The following is a 15,748-nucleotide window of genomic DNA, read 5'->3' as shown; positions in this document are numbered from 1 at the left end:
GCAAAATATAAGACTGTGAGCTCCACGTGGGGCAGGGACTGTGTCCAACCTGATTAAGGTGTATCTACCCCAGCCCTTAGAACAGTGCTTGCTACATAGTAAGCACAATAAATACCATAACAACAACGAGGCAATTCTTATATTTTTTTTCCTATGAGTTGGGAAATTCATTCACTAAAGGCAAGAACCACCAAGCTTTTCTTTCAATAAAGGCTGTCCCCTACGAGTAATGGTGCTTGTTAATCACTATGTGCCAAACCCCATTCTAAGCTGTGGGGTAGATACACCTTAATCATCATCATCATCATCATCAATCGCATTTATTGAGCGCTTACTATGTGCAGAGCACTGTACTAAGCGCTTGGGAAGTGCAAATCATGTTGGGCACAGTCCTTGTCCCTTATAGGGATCCTTGTAATGTCTTGGTGCACATAGCTAAGGGAAGTCTAGGAGGAAACCCTTGGTTTCTATTCTTGGGGTGTGAATCTCCCGTCCATTGGGACTCCACGGTTGTTGGATGGGCTCCTGAAAGAAAGGTGCTTTCTGCCACCACCAGAGTGGGGCAGAAATAATTAATCATCGGTCATATTTATTTTGCGCTCACTGCAGAGCAATCAATCAATCATATTTATGGAGTGCTATGTATCTAGCTTTACTTCTCTTCATTGTGATGACTTGACACCCGTCCACATGTTTTGTTTTGTTGTCTGCCTCCCCCGTCTAGACTGTGAGCCCGTTGTTGGGAAGGGACCCTCTCTATATGTTGCTGACTTGTACTTCCCAAGCGCTTAGGACAGTGCTCTGCACACAGTAAGCGCTCAATAAATACGATAGAATGAATGAATCTGTCCTTACAAACAGCGAGATCTCATCCACGCCTGGGAGTATGGCTGAATTGATCTAGCTACATCTGGAAATCCACTCCAGATAGTTCCTTGCTACACTTGCCATTTTCAGGGTTTGCTACTTTTGAAATTTCCTCTCGGTATGCCCGTTTGCCTGAAGCCTCTGCTGAAGGAAAAGCAATCACTCTTCCCATTGCCGCATTCCAGGCTGGTTTATTTGTGGCTGTTGATTGATTACGGTATTTATTAAGAACTTAGTATGTGCCCCACGCTGGGATAGATACAAAATAAAAAGTTAGATGTGATCCCCATCCCAAGGGGCTCACAAGCTAAATGGCCGAGAATAGAAGAGTACAAAGTAGGAATAAGCTACAAATAATGGGAGCAATTAAGGGCATAAAATAGATGAAAGGCTTTGGAGAGGGCAGTCTTTAGGTGTTTGATGACTGTTCCAGGTCACAGTCATTTGTCACAAAGCTCCTCTTTCCCAGTGGGCTAGCAGAACTAAAATCTCTCCCTGCTTTCTGCTCAATCAACCAATTAATGGTTGAGTGCTTACTGTGTGCACAGCACTGTATTAAGTGCTCTGGAGAGGAAAATACAGTAGTGCTGGTTCATCTGATCCCTTTCCCCCTTTCTAGGGGGAGAGAGACATGAAAATAAGTAACAGGTAGAGGAAATGTCCAAGTGTAAGGATATGGACAGCTGTGCTGTGGGACTGAGGGTTGGCGAGTATCAAAATACTTAAAGGAGAAAAACCCAAGTGCATCTGTGAATGAGGTAGAGGGGATGGAAAACTGGGTGGGGAAATGGGGGATTCTTTGGGGAAGGCTTCTTGGGGGAGATGTGACTTTAATAGGGCTTCAAAGAGGGAAGAGTGGTGGTCTGGCAGATATGAAGAGGGATGGCATTCCAGTCCACAGGGAGGATGTTTCTGCCCTTCCTAGCCAGGGGCATTAATTCAATATAAGTATGTTTAATTAATACTGTTTAAGCTGTAATTGATTCTGAACATCTTATTAGTTCTACGATGGGCAAGTCTCTCTCTTTTTCTGCTGGTATTAGACTGTGAGCCCACTTTTGGGTAGGGACTGTCTCTATATGTTGCCATCTTGTACTTCCCAAGCGCTTAGTACAGTGCTCTGCACATAGTAAGTGCTTAATAAGTACGATTGATTGATTGATTGATTACTACACACATCTTTTTCTGTATTTATAAATATTCGGTATCTAAAAGTTAAAATGTTTTCCCACCCGGAAAAATAAATCTCTAAACGAAGCTTCACCCTCAACTGTATTTTTAAACGAGTTCTGAGAAAGAACTTTCTGATTCTTCTCCTTATAAGTACCAAAAGCAAAACTTATTAACAAGAGAACTGGGAGCAGATGCGCTCAGAACTCCCAACTCGCCACACTAAGCTCCTTGTGGGCAGGGATTATGTCTACTAACTCTATTGTTCTGAACTTTCCCAGTCGATCATATTATCATGTGCTTACTGTGTTCAGGGCACTGTACTAAGAGGTTGGCAGAGTACAACAACAATATAACAGATGCATTCCCTGCCCACAATGAGCTTATAATCAATCACATTTATAGAGCTCTGCACTGTACTAAGCACTTGGGAGAGTACAACACAACAATATAATGGACACATCCCTTGATCACAATGAGCACACAGCTTAAGTTCAGTGCTCTGAACACAGTAAACACTCAAGAAATACTACTAATTGATTGATTGAGGCACTTTTCTCTAGAGGACCCTTGTGGGCAACGAAGCTTCCTGGAGGCAACTGGGTAAGGCCAAAACTTTATCAAGTTTGCAACTTCCCTCCACCTGTTGATGCCAAGAGAGGTGCCAACCTCTGGACTTGCCCCTCTCCCAAGCTGCTGTGGTGGACTGTTAGCAGCCAGACCACCCACTAAGGGTTAACAATCACAAGGAGGCTTCAAGTCATTGAAAGTCTACGAAAACGAAAAGATAACTGCAAATTTGCACTGCAAATAACAGCTGCAACCTCCCCAAAACAGACATGGTGGAAGGGATTGCCAGTTTCCCATCCACCCATCCTTTCTGTAATGATCTCCTCTTGATCATGAACATAAGCAGAGGTATCATCAAACACCACAGAGACTCACTTTCAGGAGGAGGGGAGGTAGAAGAAAAGTCTCCAGGAAGCAAATCCCGGTGGTAATAGAAACTCTGACCAAAGTTTCTTTTGAATCAAGTTGTTCAGCCTGTCCTAAAGGTCAGATAAATGAGGGAATCAATACCACCCCTATAAATAGATATCTGGTATGGAATAATCTGCACATTTGAAGGGATGAATGCAGAAGGCTACGGGTACTCAGAAATAGTCACTCACAATGCAATTTTCTTATCAATCAATCAATCATATTTATTGAGCACTTACTATGTGCAGAGCACTGTACTAAGCGCTTGGGAAGTACAAATTGGCAACATGTAGAGACAGTCCCTACCCAACATTGGGCTCACAGTCTAATCTTATCTTATCTTATCTAAGTCTTATCTAATAGAATTGGCGAAATTCCTAGATGTACATATCACCTTATGTAATTCAAAACAAAAAAAAATAACGCTTGATAACCGTTTTATATTGAACTAAAAATGATTACAAAAAATAAAAGATTGAGATTCGGTACCTTACTGATAAATATATTTTTAGAGGGAGCTGGAAGGCTTTCTGCTTTCCTAGAATGAAGCTGACAACATTCAAGTACTCTTTCTTCCCCTACATGACAATTATACAATTATTATCATTCATTAGCATCTATTCACTTCTGACAGCATTTGATAGCGTACAAAAGATCTAGAAGAGGCCTTCCAAACTTTCTGTTATGAAACAGCATTAGTATTAACACCTATGAATTGCTGACAGGAACTCAGATGCCGATACAAAAGACACAGAAGATTTGAGTTTCCCTTCCTAAACCTGCCATCATAAAAAAAAAGTATTAATACTAACCCCTAAACCAAGGGCTGTGCACTTTGCTACTCTAAACCTGAAAAGGCTGTGTGCTCTTGACTTAAGAAAGCCAATTCTAAATCTGAAAATCAGCTCCATCACATCATCAAATCTGCAATCCATCGTCCTGGGCATTCTAACCGACTCTACCGCTTTATGTCACAACATAAAGCAGCATGGCTCAGTGGAAAGAGCACGGGCTTTGGAGTCAAAGGTCATGGGTTCGAATCCCGGCTCCATCACATGCCTGCTGTATGACCTTGGGCAAGTCACTTAACTTCTCTGAGCCTCAGTTCCTTCATCTGTAAAATGGGGATTAAGCCTGTGAGCCCCAAGTGGGACAACTTGATCACCTTGTATCCCCCCCAGCGCTTAGAACAGTGCTCTGCACATAGTAAGCTGATGATTCTTCCTTAGGTGACAGCACCTTGAAATGCCATCAGTCAGGAAACCAAAGGGGAGGTGACAATGGAGCATTAGACTGCAAGAACGTTGGTTCATTCATTCATTCAATCGCATTTATTGAGCGCTTACTGTGTGCAGGGCATTGTACTAAGCGCTTGGGAAGTACAAGTCGGCAACATATAAAGACGGTCCCTACCCAACAACGGGCTCACAGTCTAGAAGGGGGAGACAAACAACAAAACAAAACATGTGGACAGGTGTCAAGTCATCAGAATAAATAAAAATAAAGCTAGATGCCCATCATTAACAAAATAAATAGAATAGTAAATATGTAAAAGTAAAAGAAATAGAGTAATTAATCTGTACAACCATATATACAGGTGCTGTGGGGAGGGGAAGGAGGTAGGGTCAGGGGGATGGGGAGGAGGAGAGGAAAAAGGGGGCTCAGTCTGGGAAGGCCTCCTGGAAGAGGTGAGCTCTCAGTAGGGCTTTGGAGGGAGGAAGAGAACTAGCTTGGCAGATGTGCGAAGGGAGGACATGCCAGGCCAGGGGGAGGATGTGGGCCGGGGGTCGACGGCGGGACAGGCGAGACTGAGGTACAGTGAGCAGGTTAGCGGCAGAGGAGCAGAGGGTGCGGGCTGGGCTGTGGAAGGAGCGAAGGGAGGTGAGGTAGGAGGGGGCGAGGATGATGGACAGCCTTGAAGCCCAGGGTGAGAAGTTTTTGCTTGATGCGTAGGCTGACTGATAGCCACTGGAGATTTTTGAGGAGGGGAGTAACACGCCCAGAGTGTTTCTGCACAAAGATGATCCGGGCAGCATCGTGAAGTATAGACGGAAGTGGGGAGAGACAGGAGGATGGGAGATCAGAGAGGAGGCTGATGCAGTAATCCAGTCGGGATAGGATGAGAGATTGAACCAGCAGGGTAGCAGTTTGGATGGAGAGGAAGGGGCAGATCTTGGCAATGTTGCAGGGGTGAAAGTGGCAGGTTTTGGTGATGGATTAGATGTGAGGGGTGAACGAGAAAGCAGAGTCGAGTTGGTTCTGTCTGTACAGTGCAATCTTGACGAGTGTGAAGTTTGCCCTTGGCAGATTCAGCCCCCAAAGAGACTTTTCCGTGGAAAAATTCCTTTGGAAAAAGTTCACTGGCCCTATGCATCCACAGACAATGAATCACACTGAAAGCTACTTCTTCACACGTTCATAATCCATATCATCTGGTATTCTTACAGTGGTGTAAACTCAAGGACTGCAAGATGCTCTAAAATGTGAACCAATCTGTTATCCCACAATCCGCAAATTAATGTCCTGAGAGCAGTTAGGTCTCCTGTCCCTTAAATATAATGAGGGAAACGGGGCTGGGGGGCAGGGGGGCGGTCACTTAGTTCAAACAAAGGTGGCAGCAGTAATGGTGGAGAGGAAGGATGGATCACGCTGAGAACCCAAGCTTGCTGGCCCCCCAGAATTTCCAGGCTGAGATGAGTTAGCATCAGAAAACCAATATCTACAGCTCTGGTGCCTTTTCCCATTATCTTGGGAGAGTTAGATCTTGTACTGGAAATGACGGTTGAAACAACCATGTATTGATTTAGGTTCTTTATCCCACAATGGGATTCACTGGTGCTCAGTAGGTGTTGAAAAAATGAGAGGCAAGTCATGGCTTTTAGTTCCCACATTGCTACTCACTGACTTGCAGGAAAAAAGTGTTACTCGGATGCTAAATAGTTTGGCTTTCTGACTCAGAGGAGGAAACCAACTGTGCCTTTTCCCTCAATCATAAAATGGGTCTGATCTCCCCCTACCAACTCCCCAGACCCCAACTTGGGCAGTCTGGAGCCCCGGGCAAAAGGAAGAGGCAGCTGAACTCTGAGACATAAATCAAAAGAAGAGGAAAAATGGCTCCTCCAACAATTCCCTAGTCTGCCTATATGGTAGAGCCTCCTGGTACCTCCTCCAGGAGGCCTTCCCAGACTGAGCCCCTTCCTTCCTCTCCCCCTCGTCCCCCTCTCCATCCCCCCATCTTACCTCCTTCCCTTCCCCACAGCACCTGTATATATGTATATATGGTTGTACATATTTATTACTCTATTTATTTATTTATTTATTTATTTTACTTGTACATTTCTATCCTATTTATTTTATTTTGTTGGTATGTTTGGTTCTGTTCTCTGTCTCCCCCTTTTAGACTGTGAGCCCACTGTTGGGTAGGGACTGTCTCTATGTGTTGCCAATTTGTACTTCCCAAGCGCTTAGTACAGTGCTCTGCACATAGTAAGCGCTCAATAAATACAATTGATTGATTGATTGATTGATAGAGCCAGCCTTGCTCACTAAGCCCCTTTTCCTCTGCTCCCTTTGCTCTACCCCACAGCACCTGTGCATATATGTACACATTTACAGTTATAATTCTATTTATGCTTATTAATGATGAATACAGATCTATAATTCCATTTATTTATAATGATGCTACTGAAGCCTGTTCACTTGTTCTGATGTCTGTCTTCCCCCTTCTAGACTGTGAGCCCATTGTGGGCAGGGATTGTCTCTATTTATTGCTGAACTGTACTTCCCAAGTGCTTAGTACACTGCTCTGCACACAGTAAGCGCTCAATATGACTGAATCAATGAATGAAAGCAGGTGGCCTAGTGGACAGAGCATGGGCCTGGGAATCAGAAGGACCTGGGTTCTGATCCCGGTTTCGCCACTTCTCTGCTGGGTGATCTTGGGCAAGCCACTTAACTTCTCTGTGCCTCAGCTCCCACTTCTGCAAAATGGAGATTAAGACTGTGAACCCCATGTGGGACAGGAACTGTGTCCAACCTGATTAGCCTGTATCTACCACAGTGCTTAGTACAGTGGCTGGCACATAGTGAGCATATAACAAACAGCAAAAAAAAAATTCAAGCAGGGTTTATATGAGAAATAGGCATTAAGCCGTTGAAAATCACTATTCTAGATACCACTATAGATATACTTCTCAGATGTAGGGAAAGAAAGCCAATTTTTGTTGTTACAGTCAGTAGTATTTTAATATATTTCCCTTGTGCCATTTTTCACAAGCTATCCTTGTCTAAGTTTTCAGGGGGCAAAATTTAATTCTCAATGGCTTTACTATAAACTCCCTCCTATTCTCTACTTCCCCACAAGTAGAATGGCAGTTTTATATTATCGCCAAACTCTCTGGTTTGGCCTAAAGTTTTGATTCTTGCTGAATTTCCATCCGCTTCCACTTTTTTCCCAAGGTACACCCTAATGATGGTAATTAGCCCTTTGATTGGAAGGCTACTCTGACTCCAAAGAAACTACAAAGTCAAGTCATAAAAGCTCTTGGGGAGCTTCTGTCCAAGAGCATGAAGAAACGCCTAAAATCTCTTCAGGAACACTTAATAGCATAACAAATCATTCATTCTCTTTCTACCACTCTAGCTTCATAAACCTGACCTTTCCACTGGTACATTCTCAGAAGAAAATCCATATTTGAAAATCACATTACTGCATCCCAGTTAGGCACAGATTCACAAAGAGGTAGTCTTATTCATATGTAAATTGAATGGGACAAGAGAACAAAAATAATCCTGTGCTTGGAACAATAAAACAATGTTTACCCAGGAAAAAAAATCTCACGGCAATCAGCAATCTCTGAGGAGTAAAAAAATAAACTCCTAAACTAGTGTTGCTGCTGCTTCTAAATTTGCCTTGCTTTAAAGCAATATGAAGTGTCTATTTTGTAGACTATCGGGGGCCCTTGCATATCCTTAAATAAGATGAAAAACTGAGCTACTTTTAAGGAAAATAGTAGTAGTAGGAGTCGTTGCAGCAGCAGCATTCATTAAGCACCCATTTGGTATGGTGCTTTTGTACCAGATGATTGGGAAATACAGAATAACGAAGTGATACAGACCCTACCCACAAATAGCTTACACTCTAATAATTGATCAACCAATCAAAGGTATTATTTACTGAGTGCTTACTGTGCATAGAGCATTGTCCTAAGGCTTGGGAGAGTACAATACAACACAGTCGGTAGACATGTGCCCTGCCCACAAGGAGCTTCCAGTATACAGGGAAAGAAAAACAAAAATATTTGTCAACATAAATAAATTGCCCATACAGATATACCCAAGTGCTATGGAGGGTGCCAAATGAGCAGGGCTGGGGGCTTATTCTGGATTCTATGAAACTGGAGTAGTTTCCTTTTGAGGTATTGTAAATGCCATCCATATTCAACATTCCTCTCCCCCTCCTCATCCCCCCTGCCTTACCTCCTTCCCCTCCCCACAGCACCTGTATATATGTTTGTACATATTTATTACTCTATTTATTTATTTATTTTACTTGTACATATTTATTCTACTTGTACATATTTATTCTATTCATTTTATTTTGTTAATATGTTTTGTTTTGTTGTCTGTCTCCCCCCTTCTAGACTATGAACCCGCTGTTGGGTAGGGACCGTCTCTATACGTTGCCAACTTGTACTTCCCAAGCGTTTAGTACAGTGCCCTGCACACAGTAAGCGCTCAATAAATACGATTGAATGAATGAAACGAATGAACAAGCACACACCTAGAATTCCAAGTAGTCTGTAAGCTCGTTATGGACAGGGAATCAATCAATCAATCGTATTTATTGAGCGCTTACTTTGTGCAGAGCACTGTACTAAGCACTTGGGAAGTACAAGTTGGCAACATATAGAGACAGTCCCTACCCAACAGTGGGCTCACAGTCTAAAACAGTGGGAATGAGCCTGCTACTTCTGCTGCATTCTCCCAAGTGCTTAGTATAGTGCTCAGCACCCAGTAAGCGCTCAATAAATGCAACTGATTGACTGATTCTTTAACAGCCTGAAAAAGTTCACACAGGAGAGGGCAAGACTAAGAGAATATCCTTCTCCTGCCCGGCCTCTGAAGAGCTTTGGACACCTCTAATAAGGACGGTTAAATTGCGTGGGCATATCAGCTATTGGGAGAAGAGAGGGTGGAAGTGGAGGGCTGTGGGAACCCTATCGCTCCTTGGCCCTCACACCACGAGAAGAAGCAAAACATCCCCTGTGACCCATCCACCAAGGCAGGCTCAAATCAGTTTCTGCTGACGGATATTTTAATGACTCGGGGACCTGCTGGAAAAAACAATTCAGCAGGCCACACATCGGCAAACAGCATTTTGAATTGCACCAGGTACAATTTCCTAACATAGAGAAGTCAGCTAGGGCAAGATACCCTTCTTGATAAAATTCTTACTGACAGGGAGGAATTAGTCAAGGATCTAAAGGAGGATAGAGACTGGGGAAAGTGGTCACAGGATGACTGTACTTAAGATCCTAAGGGAAAGGAGAGAAACAGGAGCAAAAATACAGAAAAATGAACTTCAGGCAAGAAAAATTTTTACAGACATAGGAAGAATCACAGCAAAGAAAGGCAAAGAGGGAAAGGGGCCGGCTGTTCCTGCAAATTCAGGAACAAAGCAGAACAATGCTGGGCAGCACAACGGTAACAAGGTAGTGTGAAAATGCAGATGCTTCTTTTCCCCTTTTCTTTTCAAAAAAGGATCAAGGCAAGTCCCACTTTCAGAGGAAAATTGGATAGCCGAAGTAGAACAGGAAGAGAAGTCATTAAATAGTATCTAAGAAGAGTGGATGCATTTAAATCAGCTGGGCCCCAGCATCGTCAATAACAGTATTGACTGAGTGGCTCCTGTGGGTACAGTTCTATGCTAGGTTCCTGAGAAACAAACAGAAGAAGTAAAATTTATTGAACACGAGCCCTTAACATTAAAGAACAACAATAAATCACTTTTATTGGCTTCTAAATATATCGCTATCTTATTTTCGCTTTACTCTCACTCTCTCGGGGAGCTCATCCATTCACATGGCTTCAGCCTCCACCTCTGTGGATGATGCTCAAATCTATCTCCCTAGCCTTGACCTCTATTCTGACCTGCCATCCGCGTTGCCTCTTGCCTCCAAGACATCTCCCCTTGGGTGCCCTCCCAGCACCTCAAACTCAAGTCTAAAATACATCTCATCTTTCGCCGGAAACCCACTTCTTCCCCTAACATACCCCTATCAGTCACCGCCACCACCTCATCTCTACTCTGGAAGCTGGCATCCTCGACGTCATCCTCTGCACTTGACTATCATTCAACTTCCCAAGCACTTAGTACAATGCTCTGCACACAGTAGGTGCTCAATAAATACGATTGATTGATTGATTCAACTCTCACATTCCATCTACTGCCATGCCCTGCCAGTTCATTCTGCACAACGTTTTCCAGATCTGCCCTTTCTTCTCCACTCAAAATGCTATCACCCTGGAACGAATTCTGGTTTGGCCTTGGCTAGACTGTGGCATTAGCCTCTTTGCTGGTCTCCCAGCCTCCAGCCTCTCCCACCTCCAATCTATATTATGCGCTGCTGCGCAGATCATCTTTCACCCCTCCCCTCTCCTCAAAATCGTCCCGAGAGGTCCTATGTCTCCACATCACACAAGGACTCCTGACAATCGACTTCAAGGCTCTCCACTCTCTGGCCCTACCTTACACTATCTGCAATACCTGGGTCATTTGGGGTCCCCAGTTCACCCTATGGAACTTCTTCGGCGGTCAGATTGGTGACCTTGAGGGAACCGGAGGTGGTCACTGCTGTGACATCTGGTGAGTAGACGGGCTAAAATGAACCAGATTACGAGTTCGGTGCGTAGGGGAGGTGCACAGAGCTCTCTAGGAGGTGTATGGCAGGGAGAGCTATCAATCAATCATATTTATTGAGTGCTTACTTTGTGAAAGTACACTTACACTCGGGAGAGTACAATATAACAAAGTTGATAGACACGTTCCTCTCCAGGGCGAGCTTTTCATTTCACCCCACCTGCCACTGCTCTGCAGCAAGAACGTACATTCGAGAATATACCCTCTGTCGGTCTCTGCAGCACCCAGCCTAGGTCACTTGGCATAATAATAATAATAATAATGATAATAATAATAATGGCATTTATTAAACGCTTACTATGTGCAAAGCTGCATCATAACAACCAATCCTTTCCTGGTCTATGTGAATTCAGACGGTCGTGCAAGTAAGGGGATGAGGGCAGTTGCTGAGCACTACGTGGACCCTTGCCACCCAAAATGGTGGCAGCCACCCAGAGTCCTAATTACAAGAAGGGGTGGGGTCCACCAGAACCATCACTGAACAGCCGTATGAAAGGGTCATACACCTAATAAACAAACCTAATTTTGGTATTTGTTATGTACCTCTCAACAACACCGTCGTCCTATTTAAAAGCCTTCCTTCACCTTTTGAAGCACTGCACAACTTCGGACGCCCCAGAAATAGAAGTGGGGGTTGCGTTTATTTTGTTTTTTTCAAACCATTGTACAATCAAACAATTAACTGAGACAAACCAGGATATCGATTTCCTTGCAACAAATCCGGTTCCTCCCATTAAAGTCACAGCAGTAACCTCTCTTTCGGAAAGCAGTTGCTTTAATCAGAAAATGAGAAAAGGCACCATGTTTCAAATTAAATTGCACACTGCAGGTGCTTCGGTCTATAGAGTTTTAGAACAGTATTTTTACTGATTGCTTGGACTGACTGGACTTTCGCGGTGACCTTCGGGGGAAGTGTCAATGTGAAAATAGGCTACCATATACTATGCAGTTATTTGTTGTGACACAACCCTTTTCTGCTTCTCCACTCCGCAAATACGGAGTGTTTCTAAGAGGATTTGTAAAATGCTGAAACTCTCAAAAGCAAACACAGTTTGGGTGGTGCTGTCTCCTCAGCATCTCAAATACATCGTCCCGGTAAATCTAAAACTCAAGAGTACCGGGTTAAAGCTGAATTCAACCCACGGCTATGGCCGAAATTGTTTCGGGGTGCCGTCTGCTCCTGTTTTCAGCCTTACAGTTCCGTGGCTTAGCTCTGCAACCTCATCACACAAATACATGACATGGAAGAAGCTTGGGGCTGCCTTGATTTCCTCTTTTTATGGAGAAGAGATTAGGAAGAAAAACTAGAACTGACAGCCCTATTAAAACCTGACAGGGAGTTTTTAACTGCCTTCCCTCTTATCTGACAGTTCAGATCATTTCTTATTTCACCCGGGCCCAGAGAAAACTTTTTCAACTCCAGCACTTTCCCCTTCTGTTAGAGGGAAGAACTCTCACCCGAACCCAGAGACTAATTCACCCCCCAGGAAGGGGCACCTTAAGCTTTATTTTCCCTGGGAGATGGAACTCAAGGGAAATTGGGAGAGGGGGGAGGAAGTGGTAGGACTGCTGCTCATTTCTGGTTGTTTCTTGGAGAGTTTTCCCATGGAATTTCCTCACTGGGAACTTCTATGGAGAAAGCCTCCTTCATATCTGACAGACCACCACTCTCCCCGCTGTCAAAGCACTCCTAAAATTGTATCACCTCCAAGAGGCCTTCCCTGACTAAGCCCTCATTTCCCCTCCCCACCCACCTCTCTGCATCACCTATGAGCTCAAATCTGTACCCCTTAAGCACTTGATATTCACCCCACTCACAGCTCCATAGTACTTAAATACATATCCTTACACTCTGTCATTTTCCCTATCTGTAATTTATTTTAACGCCTGTCTCTCCCTCAAGAGTATAACCTTGTGGGCAGGGATCATGCCTACCAATTCTACTGTATGGTACTTTTCCAAGTGCTCAGTACAGTGCTCTGCACACAATAAGTACCCAATAAAAACCACTGAATGACTCAAAAAAAAACCCAACCCCAGAACCAAAATAACTCCCTCGGAAATCCAAAGTCACCTCTTCCATCCTTCCTCTCTCCCTCCCTGCACTGAATGTATGGCCTCTTGGAGATAGAATCCAAGATGCCACTTTGTGAGGGGATTCCAGTTAATCCTAGCTTCATTCCTAAATTAGGGGCAGGGACTGGGGTAGCGAGGTAGGAGGAGAGTAGAAAACGTGGACAGGGTGGGAGGCTCAAATATCTTTGTGTAGCAGTAGGGTTTTGTTACTGTTTTTGCACAATTTTTTGTCCCTGGGTATACCGTACAGTTATCATTTTTCATTAATTCAACCGTACTTTTTGAGCATTGTACTGAGTGCTTGGGAAAGTACAATACAGCAATAAACAGTCACAGTACCTGCCCAGAATGAGTTTACAGCTTCAACCAGCTTTATGAAAGCTCCTTGAAGGTCAAAACGTAGGTACCTTCTCTAAATTCCATGAGGCACCTAGAATACTGTGTGTATTTAGGCCCTCTCTTCCTTCTTCTCAGGGCCCAAGTGATTCCTTGGAAGAAGGCTGGGAAATTGGGGAGGTGAATTAACTCTTTCAGGTCACTTGGGAACCATTAATTGCAATACTGCTGTTTGCCTGATGCTGTGGACTAGACACTGGTCGTTCCCTTGTTGAAGAGGCAGTAGCCCCTTTGTTTACCTCAAATGAGGAGAGGGCTAGAAAAGGCACTGTAAAAATGATTCATCTCACTCAAGCAACGCTCACTCGGACAAGATTGATGGACTGATGGACACTTTCATCTTGGAATGCAAAAACCACTCGAAAAAAACCCTGCATATGCCCAAAATGTGAGAGAGATTGCTGGTAAAAATCAACTTTTCTGGTCCCCCAGCTCATAAGGCTAAATCTCTCTGCCCATCATCTCATTGACAAATACATGCTGCACTAAATGACCCGACAGATTATGCCTCTCCCTTAATGTGCTAACATTAAGGTGGTCTTAGGGGAGAATCTGGCGCAAGGAAAGTTAAATGATATAAGTTTACCACCCACATTAGCAAGGGAACATGTATTAATCTTTTTTCCCGAAGTTAAAAAAAGCACTCGTATTTATCATCATATTGTGCCAATCACCATGATAGCATCAAGAGAGACAGCATTGGGTATTTATATGGGCAAACAACTCCATAAGCCAAATCTCTTTCACACAGTCCTTCCTCCAAGCCAAAGACAAAATGTTGGCCCCACAAGACAGAGTATGGGGATAGCTTATATCAGGCAATCAATCATATTTATTGAGTGGTTATTATGTGCAAAACACTGTTGTAGTAAGTGCTTGGGAAAGTACAACACAATTAGCAGACATGTTCCCTGCCCATGACAAGTTCACAGTCTATATGATCATGACAACGATAATAATCTTGGATACCCTCAATTGAGCATATTTACTGAATGCTTATTCATTCATTCATTCAATCGTATTTATTGAGCACTCACTGTGTGCAGGGCACTGTACTAAGTGCTTGGAAAGTACAATTCATCAACAAATAGCGACAATCCCTACCCAACAACGGGCTCACAGTCTAGAAGAGGGGAGATTGTGTGCAGAGCACTGTACTCAAAACTTGGGAGAGTACAGTGGTACCAACAGAGTTTGTAGGCACACTCCCTGCCTACAGTGAGCTACAGGGAGAGATAGACATTAATATAAGTCAATCAATTATGGATATCAATCAATCAATCGTATTTATTGAGCGCTTACTGTGTGCAGAGCACTAGACTAAGCGCTTGGGAAGTACAAGTTGGCAACATATAGAGACAGTCCCTACCCAACAGTGGGCTCACAGTCTAGAAGGGGGAGACAGAGAACAAAACCAAACATACTAACAAAATAAGATAAATAGAATAGATATGTACAAGTAAAATAGAGTAATAAATATGTACAAACATATATACATATATACAGGTGCTGTGGGGAAGGGAAGGAGGTAAGATGGATATGTACAAAAGTGCTGTGGGGATGAGGAAGGGGTTAATAAAGGGTGAAAATGCAACTGCATGGATGGACCCTGAAGGTAGGGAGAGAAGAGAAATGAAGGCTTAGTCGAGGAAGGCCACTTGGAGAAGATGATACAGGATAAAAAAAAGGAAATGATGTGTTTGTTGACACTAGCATCAGATAGGGTCAACTCAATTATTCAGGGGCTGATCCCTTCCTTCCTCTCCCCCTCGTCCCCCTCTCCATCCCCCACTTCTTACCTCCTTCCCTTCCCCACAGCACCTGTATATATGTATATATGTTTGTACAGATTTATTACTCTATTTATTTATTTATTTATTTTACTTGTACATATCTATTCTATTTATTTTATTTTGTTAGTATGTTTGGTTTTGTTCTCTGTCTTCCCCTTTTAGACTGTGAGCCCACTGTTGGGTAGGGACTGTCTCTAGATGTTGCCAATTTGTACTTCCCAAGCGCTTAGTACAGTGCTCTGCACATAGTAAGCGCTCAATAAATATGATTGATGATGATGATGATTACCCAGGCTCCTCTCCGATACTGCCATTTTTCAGGCATTTTGCTGCTCAACCCCACTTCTGCCAAAGGGGAGGAGCTGTCCAAAAAAAAAAAAGATCAGAAGGGAGATAGCCATCCCGGGTTACTTTAACCACCAAGGATAAGTACCTCACTCATTTATGGCTGCTTTAACCCCAGTTTGCATGATATTGGAGAAATGACGGTAGGTGGAAGGCTCTATGCAAATGCTATACAGAATTCCTAAAAGAAGGAGACGTT

At 43.5% G+C, this 15,748-nt stretch overlaps 1 protein-coding gene across 2 annotated transcripts in view; it reads right to left on the bottom strand.

Moving 5' to 3' along the window:
• Positions 1 to 15,748, bottom strand: part of RABGAP1L (RAB GTPase activating protein 1 like) — a 430,548-nt gene that overhangs the window by 162,253 nt on the left and 252,547 nt on the right. The gene's annotated exons all lie outside the window — the stretch shown is intronic.

This window comes from Tachyglossus aculeatus, chromosome 16 (assembly GCF_015852505.1).
Source record: "Tachyglossus aculeatus isolate mTacAcu1 chromosome 16, mTacAcu1.pri, whole genome shotgun sequence".
NCBI classification, from domain to species: Eukaryota; Metazoa; Chordata; class Mammalia; order Monotremata; family Tachyglossidae; genus Tachyglossus; species Tachyglossus aculeatus.
This window is presented reverse-complemented; position numbering and strand designations above follow the sequence as displayed.